Raw genomic sequence first — 8,605 nt, forward strand, 5'->3', positions numbered from 1 at the left:
GTCTCGCGCTCTCGCTGTCTGTCTCGCGCTCTCGCTGTCTGTCTCGCGCTCTCGCTGTCTGTCTCGCGCTCTCGCTGTCTGTCTCGCGCTCTCGCTGTCTGTCTCGCGCTCTCGCTGTCTGTCTCGCGCTCTCGCTGTCTTCTCGCGCTCTCGCTGTCTGTCTCGCGCTCTCGCTGTCTGTCTCGCGCTCTCGCTGTCTCTCTCGCGCTCTCGCTGTCTCTCTCGCGCTCTCGCTGTCTCTCTCGCGCTCTCGCTGTCTCTCTCGCGCTCTCGCTGTCTCTCTCGCGCTCTCGCTGTCTCTCTCGCGCTCTCGCTGTCTCTCTCGCGCTCTCGCTGTCTCTCTCGCGCTCTCGCTGTCTCTCTCGCGCTCTCGCTGTCTCTCTCGCGCTCTCGCTGTCTCTCTCGCGCTCTCGCTGTCTCTCTCGCGCTCTCGCTGTCTCTCTCGCGCTCTCGCTGTCTCTCTCGCGCTCTCGCTGTCTCTCTCGCGCTCTCGCTGTCTCTCTCGCGCTCTCGCTGTCTCTCTCGCGCTCTCGCTGTCTCTCTCGCGCTCTCGCTGTCTCTCTCGCGCTCTCGCTGTCTCTCTCGCGCTCTCGCTGTCTCTCTCGCGCTCTCGCTGTCTCTCTCGCGCTCTCGCTGTCTCTCTCGCGCTCTCGCTGTCTCTCGCGCTCTCGCTGTCTCTCTCGCGCTCTCGCTGTCTCTCTCGCGCTCTCGCTGTCTCTCTCGCGCTCTCGCTGTCTCTCTCGCGCTCTCGCTGTCTCTCTCGCGCTCTCGCTGTCTCTCTCGCGCTCTCGCTGTCTCTCTCGCGCTCTCGCTGTCTCTCTCGCGCTCTCGCTGTCTCTCTCGCGCTCTCCCTGTCTCTCTCGCGCTCTCCCTGTCTCTCTCGCGCTCTCCCTGTCTCTCTCGCGCTCTCCCTGTCTCTCTCGCGCTCTCCCTGTCTCTCTCGCGCTCTCCCTGTCTCTCTCGCGCTCTCCCTGTCTCTCCCGCGCTCTCCCTGTCTCTCCCGCGCTCTCTGCCTGTCTCTCCCGCGCTCTCTGCCTGTCTCTCCCGCGCTCTCTGCCTGTCTCTCCCGCGCTCTCTGCCTGTCTCTCCCGCGCTCTCTGCCTGTCTCTCCCGCGCTCTCTGCCTGTCTCTCCCGCGCTCTCTGCCTGTCTCTCCCGCGCTCTCTGCCTGTCTCTCCCGCGCTCTCTGCCTGTCTCTCCCGCGCTCTCTGCCTGTCTCTCCCGCGCTCTCTGCCTGTCTCTCCCGCGCTCTCTGCCTGTCTCTCCCGCGCTCTCTGCCTGTCTCTCCCGCGCTCTCTGCCTGTCTCTCCCGCGCTCTCTGCCTGTCTCTCCCGCGCTCTCTGCCTGTCTCTCCCGCGCTCTCTGCCTGTCTCTCCCGCGCTCTCTGCCTGTCTCTCCCGCGCTCTCTGCCTGTCTCTCCCGCGCTCTCTGCCTGTCTCTCCCGCGCTCTCTGCCTGTCTCTCCCGCGCTCTCTGCCTGTCTCTCCCGCGCTCTCTGCCTGTCTCTCCCGCGCTCTCTGCCTGTCTCTCCCGCGCTCTCTGCCTGTCTCTCCCGCGCTCTCTGCCTGTCTCTCCCGCGCTCTCTGCCTGTCTCTCCCGCGCTCTCTGCCTGTCTCTCCCGCGCTCTCTGCCTGTCTCTCCCGCGCTCTCTGCCTGTCTCTCCCGCGCTCTCTGCCTGTCTCTCCCGCGCTCTCTGCCTGTCTCTCCCGCGCTCTCTGCCTGTCTCTCCCGCGCTCTCTGCCTGTCTCTCCCGCGCTCTCTGCCTGTCTCTCCCGCGCTCTCTGCCTGTCTCTCCCGCGCTCTCTGCCTGTCTCTCCCGCGCTCTCTGCCTGTCTCTCCCGCGCTCTCTGCCTGTCTCTCCCGCGCTCTCTGCCTGTCTCTCCCGCGCTCTCTGCCTGTCTCTCCCGCGCTCTCTGCCTGTCTCTCCCGCGCTCTCTGCCTGTCTCTCCCGCGCTCTCTGCCTGTCTCTCCCGCGCTCTCTGCCTGTCTCTCCCGCGCTCTCTGCCTGTCTCTCCCGCGCTCTCTGCCTGTCTCTCCCGCGCTCTCTGCCTGTCTCTCCCGCGCTCTCTGCCTGTCTCTCCCGCGCTCTCTGCCTGTCTCTCCCGCGCTCTCTGCCTGTCTCTCCCGCGCTCTCTGCCTGTCTCTCCCGCGCTCTCTGCCTGTCTCTCCCGCGCTCTCTGCCTGTCTCTCCCGCGCTCTCTGCCTGTCTCTCCCGCGCTCTCTGCCTGTCTCTCCCGCGCTCTCTGCCTGTCTCTCCCGCGCTCTCTGCCTGTCTCTCCCGCGCTCTCTGCCTGTCTCTCCCGCGCTCTCTGCCTGTCTCTCCCGCGCTCTCTGCCTGTCTCTCCCGCGCTCTCTGCCTGTCTCTCCCGCGCTCTCTGCCTGTCTCTCCCGCGCTCTCTGCCTGTCTCTCCCGCGCTCTCTGCCTGTCTCTCCCGCGCTCTCTGCCTGTCTCTCCCGCGCTCTCTGCCTGTCTCTCCCGCGCTCTCTGCCTGTCTCTCCCGCGCTCTCTGCCTGTCTCTCCCGCGCTCTCTGCCTGTCTCTCCCGCGCTCTCTGCCTGTCTCTCCCGCGCTCTCTGCCTGTCTCTCCCGCGCTCTCTGCCTGTCTCTCCCGCGCTCTCTGCCTGTCTCTCCCGCGCTCTCTGCCTGTCTCTCCCGCGCTCTCTGCCTGTCTCTCCCGCGCTCTCTGCCTGTCTCTCCCGCGCTCTCTGCCTGTCTCTCCCGCGCTCTCTGCCTGTCTCTCCCGCGCTCTCTGCCTGTCTCTCCCGCGCTCTCTGCCTGTCTCTCCCGCGCTCTCTGCCTGTCTCTCCCGCGCTCTCTGCCTGTCTCTCCCGCGCTCTCTGCCTGTCTCTCCCGCGCTCTCTGCCTGTCTCTCCCGCGCTCTCTGCCTGTCTCTCCCGCGCTCTCTGCCTGTCTCTCCCGCGCTCTCTGCCTGTCTCTCCCGCGCTCTCTGCCTGTCTCTCCCGCGCTCTCTGCCTGTCTCTCCCGCGCTCTCTGCCTGTCTCTCCCGCGCTCTCTGCCTGTCTCTCCCGCGCTCTCTGCCTGTCTCTCCCGCGCTCTCTGCCTGTCTCTCCCGCGCTCTCTGCCTGTCTCTCCCGCGCTCTCTGCCTGTCTCTCCCGCGCTCTCTGCCTGTCTCTCCCGCGCTCTCTGCCTGTCTCTCCCGCGCTCTCTGCCTGTCTCTCCCGCGCTCTCTGCCTGTCTCTCCCGCGCTCTCTGCCTGTCTCTCCCGCGCTCTCTGCCTGTCTCTCCCGCGCTCTCTGCCTGTCTCTCCCGCGCTCTCTGCCTGTCTCTCCCGCGCTCTCTGCCTGTCTCTCCCGCGCTCTCTGCCTGTCTCTCCCGCGCTCTCTGCCTGTCTCTCCCGCGCTCTCTGCCTGTCTCTCCCGCGCTCTCTGCCTGTCTCTCCCGCGCTCTCTGCCTGTCTCTCCCGCGCTCTCTGCCTGTCTCTCCCGCGCTCTCTGCCTGTCTCTCCCGCGCTCTCTGCCTGTCTCTCCCGCGCTCTCTGCCTGTCTCTCCCGCGCTCTCTGCCTGTCTCTCCCGCGCTCTCTGCCTGTCTCTCCCGCGCTCTCTGCCTGTCTCTCCCGCGCTCTCTGCCTGTCTCTCCCGCGCTCTCTGCCTGTCTCTCCCGCGCTCTCTGCCTGTCTCTCCCGCGCTCTCTGCCTGTCTCTCCCGCGCTCTCTGCCTGTCTCTCCCGCGCTCTCTGCCTGTCTCTCCCGCGCTCTCTGCCTGTCTCTCCCGCGCTCTCTGCCTGTCTCTCCCGCGCTCTCTGCCTGTCTCTCCCGCGCTCTCTGCCTGTCTCTCCCGCGCTCTCTGCCTGTCTCTCCCGCGCTCTCTGCCTGTCTCTCCCGCGCTCTCTGCCTGTCTCTCCCGCGCTCTCTGCCTGTCTCTCCCGCGCTCTCTGCCTGTCTCTCCCGCGCTCTCTGCCTGTCTCTCCCGCGCTCTCTGCCTGTCTCTCCCGCGCTCTCTGCCTGTCTCTCCCGCGCTCTCTGCCTGTCTCTCCCGCGCTCTCTGCCTGTCTCTCCCGCGCTCTCTGCCTGTCTCTCCCGCGCTCTCTGCCTGTCTCTCCCGCGCTCTCTGCCTGTCTCTCCCGCGCTCTCTGCCTGTCTCTCCCGCGCTCTCTGCCTGTCTCTCCCGCGCTCTCTGCCTGTCTCTCCCGCGCTCTCTGCCTGTCTCTCCCGCGCTCTCTGCCTGTCTCTCCCGCGCTCTCTGCCTGTCTCTCCCGCGCTCTCTGCCTGTCTCTCCCGCGCTCTCTGCCTGTCTCTCCCGCGCTCTCTGCCTGTCTCTCCCGCGCTCTCTGCCTGTCTCTCCCGCGCTCTCTGCCTGTCTCTCCCGCGCTCTCTGCCTGTCTCTCCCGCGCTCTCTGCCTGTCTCTCCCGCGCTCTCTGCCTGTCTCTCCCGCGCTCTCTGCCTGTCTCTCCCGCGCTCTCTGCCTGTCTCTCCCGCGCTCTCTGCCTGTCTCTCCCGCGCTCTCTGCCTGTCTCTCCCGCGCTCTCTGCCTGTCTCTCCCGCGCTCTCTGCCTGTCTCTCCCGCGCTCTCTGCCTGTCTCTCCCGCGCTCTCTGCCTGTCTCTCCCGCGCTCTCTGCCTGTCTCTCCCGCGCTCTCTGCCTGTCCTCTCCCGCGCTCTCTGCCTGTCCCTCCCGCGCTCTCTGCCTGTCTCTCCCGCGCTCTCTGCCTGTCCTCTCCCGCGCTCTCTGCCTGTCCTCTCCCGCGCTCTCTGCCTGTCCCTCCCGCGCTCTCTGCCTGTCCCTCCCGCGCTCTCTGCCTGTCCCTCCCGCGCTCTCTGCCTGTCCCTCCCGCGCTCTCTGCCTGTCCCTCCCGCGCTCTCTGCCTGTCCCTCCCGCGCTCTCTGCCTGTCCCTCCCGCGCTCTCTGCCTGTCCCTCCCGCGCTCTCTGCCTGTCCCTCCCGCGCTCTCTGCCTGTCCCTCCCGCGCTCTCTGCCTGTCCCTCCCGCGCTCTCTGCCTGTCCCTCCCGCGCTCTCTGCCTGTCCCTCCCGCGCTCTCTGCCTGTCCCTCCCGCGCTCTCTGCCTGTCCCTCCCGCGCTCTCTGCCTGTCCCTCCCGCGCTCTCTGCCTGTCCCTCCCGCGCTCTCTGCCTGTCCCTCCCGCGCTCTCTGCCTGTCCCTCCCGCGCTCTCTGCCTGTCCCTCCCGCGCTCTCTGCCTGTCCCTCCCGCGCTCTCTGCCTGTCCCTCCCGCGCTCTCTGCCTGTCCCTCCCGCGCTCTCTGCCTGTCCCTCCCGCGCTCTCTGCCTGTCCCTCCCGCGCTCTCTGCCTGTCCCTCCCGCGCTCTCTGCCTGTCCCTCCCGCGCTCTCTGCCTGTCCCTCCCGCGCTCTCTGCCTGTCCCTCCCGCGCTCTCTGCCTGTCCCTCCCGCGCTCTCTGCCTGTCCCTCCCGCGCTCTCTGCCTGTCCCTCCCGCGCTCTCTGCCTGTCCCTCCCGCGCTCTCTGCCTGTCCCTCCCGCGCTCTCTGCCTGTCCCTCCCGCGCTCTCTGCCTGTCCCTCCCGCGCTCTCTGCCTGTCCCTCCCGCGCTCTCTGCCTGTCCCTCCCGCGCTCTCTGCCTGTCCCTCCCGCGCTCTCTGCCTGTCCCTCCCGCGCTCTCTGCCTGTCCCTCCCGCGCTCTCTGCCTGTCCCTCCCGCGCTCTCTGCCTGTCCCTCCCGCGCTCTCTGCCTGTCCCTCCCGCGCTCTCTGCCTGTCCCTCCCGCGCTCTCTGCCTGTCCCTCCCGCGCTCTCTGCCTGTCCCTCCCGCGCTCTCTGCCTGTCCCTCCCGCGCTCTCTGCCTGTCCCTCCCGCGCTCTCTGCCTGTCCCTCCCGCGCTCTCTGCCTGTCCCTCCCGCGCTCTCTGCCTGTCCCTCCCGCGCTCTCTGCCTGTCCCTCCCGCGCTCTCTGCCTGTCCCTCCCGCGCTCTCTGCCTGTCCCTCCCGCGCTCTCTGCCTGTCCCTCCCGCGCTCTCTGCCTGTCCCTCCCGCGCTCTCTGCCTGTCCCTCCCGCGCTCTCTGCCTGTCCCTCCCGCGCTCTCTGCCTGTCCCTCCCGCGCTCTCTGCCTGTCCCTCCCGCGCTCTCTGCCTGTCCCTCCCGCGCTCTCTGCCTGTCCCTCCCGCGCTCTCTGCCTGTCCCTCCCGCGCTCTCTGCCTGTCCCTCCCGCGCTCTCTGCCTGTCCCTCCCGCGCTCTCTGCCTGTCCCTCCCGCGCTCTCTGCCTGTCCCTCCCGCGCTCTCTGCCTGTCCCTCCCGCGCTCTCTGCCTGTCCCTCCCGCGCTCTCTGCCTGTCCCTCCCGCGCTCTCTGCCTGTCCCTCCCGCGCTCTCTGCCTGTCCCTCCCGCGCTCTCTGCCTGTCCCTCCCGCGCTCTCTGCCTGTCCCTCCCGCGCTCTCTGCCTGTCCCTCCCGCGCTCTCTGCCTGTCCCTCCCGCGCTCTCTGCCTGTCCCTCCCGCGCTCTCTGCCTGTCCCTCCCGCGCTCTCTGCCTGTCCCTCCCGCGCTCTCTGCCTGTCCCTCCCGCGCTCTCTGCCTGTCCCTCCCGCGCTCTCTGCCTGTCCCTCCCGCGCTCTCTGCCTGTCCCTCCCGCGCTCTCTGCCTGTCCCTCCCGCGCTCTCTGCCTGTCCCTCCCGCGCTCTCTGCCTGTCCCTCCCGCGCTCTCTGCCTGTCCCTCCCGCGCTCTCTGCCTGTCCCTCCCGCGCTCTCTGCCTGTCCCTCCCGCGCTCTCTGCCTGTCCCTCCCGCGCTCTCTGCCTGTCCCTCCCGCGCTCTCTGCCTGTCCCTCCCGCGCTCTCTGCCTGTCCCTCCCGCGCTCTCTGCCTGTCCCTCCCGCGCTCTCTGCCTGTCCCTCCCGCGCTCTCTGCCTGTCCCTCCCGCGCTCTCTGCCTGTCCCTCCCGCGCTCTCTGCCTGTCCCTCCCGCGCTCTCTGCCTGTCCCTCCCGCGCTCTCTGCCTGTCCCTCCCGCGCTCTCTGCCTGTCCCTCCCGCGCTCTCTGCCTGTCCCTCCCGCGCTCTCTGCCTGTCCCTCCCGCGCTCTCTGCCTGTCCCTCCCGCGCTCTCTGCCTGTCCCTCCCGCGCTCTCTGCCTGTCCCTCCCGCGCTCTCTGCCTGTCCCTCCCGCGCTCTCTGCCTGTCCCTCCCGCGCTCTCTGCCTGTCCCTCCCGCGCTCTCTGCCTGTCCCTCCCGCGCTCTCTGCCTGTCCCTCTCGCGCTCTCTGCCTGTCCCTCTCGCGCTCTCTGCCTGTCCCTCTCGCGCTCTCTGCCTGTCCCTCTCGCGCTCTCTGCCTGTCCCTCTCGCGCTCTCTGCCTGGTCCCTCTCGCGCTCTCTGCCTGTCCCTCTCGCGCTCTCTGCCTGTCCCTCTCGCGCTCTCTGCCTGTCCCTCTCGCGCTCTCTGCCTGTCCCTCTCGCGCTCTCTGCCTGTCCCTCTCGCGCTCTCTGCCTGTCCCTCTCGCGCTCTCTGCCTGTCCCTCTCGCGCTCTCTGCCTGTCCCTCTCGCGCTCTCTGCCTGTCCCTCTCGCGCTCTCTGCCTGTCCCTCTCGCGCTCTCTGCCTGTCCCTCTCGCGCTCTCTGCCTGTCCCTCTCGCGCTCTCTGCCTGTCCCTCTCGCGCTCTCTGCCTGTCCCTCTCGCGCTCTCTGCCTGTCCCTCTCGCGCTCTCTGCCTGTCCCTCTCGCGCTCTCTGCCTGTCCCTCTCGCGCTCTCTGCCTGTCCCTCTCGCGCTCTCTGCCTGTCCCTCTCGCGCTCTCTGCCTGTCCCTCTCGCGCTCTCTGCCTGTCCCTCTCGCGCTCTCTGCCTGTCCCTCTCGCGCTCTCTGCCTGTCCCTCTCGCGCTCTCTGCCTGTCCCTCTCGCGCTCTCTGCCTGTCCCTCTCGCGCTCTCTGCCTGTCCCTCTCGCGCTCTCTGCCTGTCCCTCTCGCGCTCTCTGCCTGTCCCTCTCGCGCTCTCTGCCTGTCCCTCTCGCGCTCTCTGCCTGTCCCTCTCGCGCTCTCTGCCTGTCCCTCTCGCGCTCTCTGCCTGTCCCTCTCGCGCTCTCTGCCTGTCCCTCTCGCGCTCTCTGCCTGTCCCTCTCGCGCTCTCTGCCTGTCCCTCTCGCGCTCTCTGCCTGCTCTGTGTCCTCTCGCGCTCTCTGCCTGTCCCTCTCGCGCTCTCTGCCTGTCCTCTCGCGCTCTCTGCCTGTCCCTCTCGCGCTCTCTGCCTGTCCCTCTCGCGCTCTCTGCCTGTCCCTCTCGCGCTCTCTGCCTGTCCTCTCGCGCTCTCTGCCTGTCCCTCTCGCGCTCTCTGCCTGTCCCTCTCGCGCTCTCTGCCTGTCCCTCTCGCGCTCTCTGCCTGTCCCTCTCGCGCTCTCTGCCTGTCCCTCTCGCGCTCTCTGCCTGTCCCTCTCGCGCTCTCTGCCTGTCCCTCTCGCGCTCTCTGCCTGTCCCTCTCGCGCTCTCTGCCTGTCCCTCTCGCGCTCTCTGCCTGTCCCTCCCGCGCTCTCTGCCTGTCCCTCCCGCGCTCTCTGCTGTCTCCCGCGCTCTCTGCCTGTCTCTCCCGCGCTCTCTGCCTGTCTCTCCGCGCTCTCTGCCTGTCTCCTCCCGCGCTCTCTGCCTGTCTCTCCCGCGCTCTCTGCCTGTCCTCTCCCGCGCTCTCTGCCTGTCCCTCTCCCGCGCT

This window comes from Mustelus asterias, unplaced genomic scaffold (assembly GCF_964213995.1).
Source record: "Mustelus asterias unplaced genomic scaffold, sMusAst1.hap1.1 HAP1_SCAFFOLD_1960, whole genome shotgun sequence".
Taxonomy (NCBI): Eukaryota; Metazoa; Chordata; class Chondrichthyes; order Carcharhiniformes; family Triakidae; genus Mustelus; species Mustelus asterias.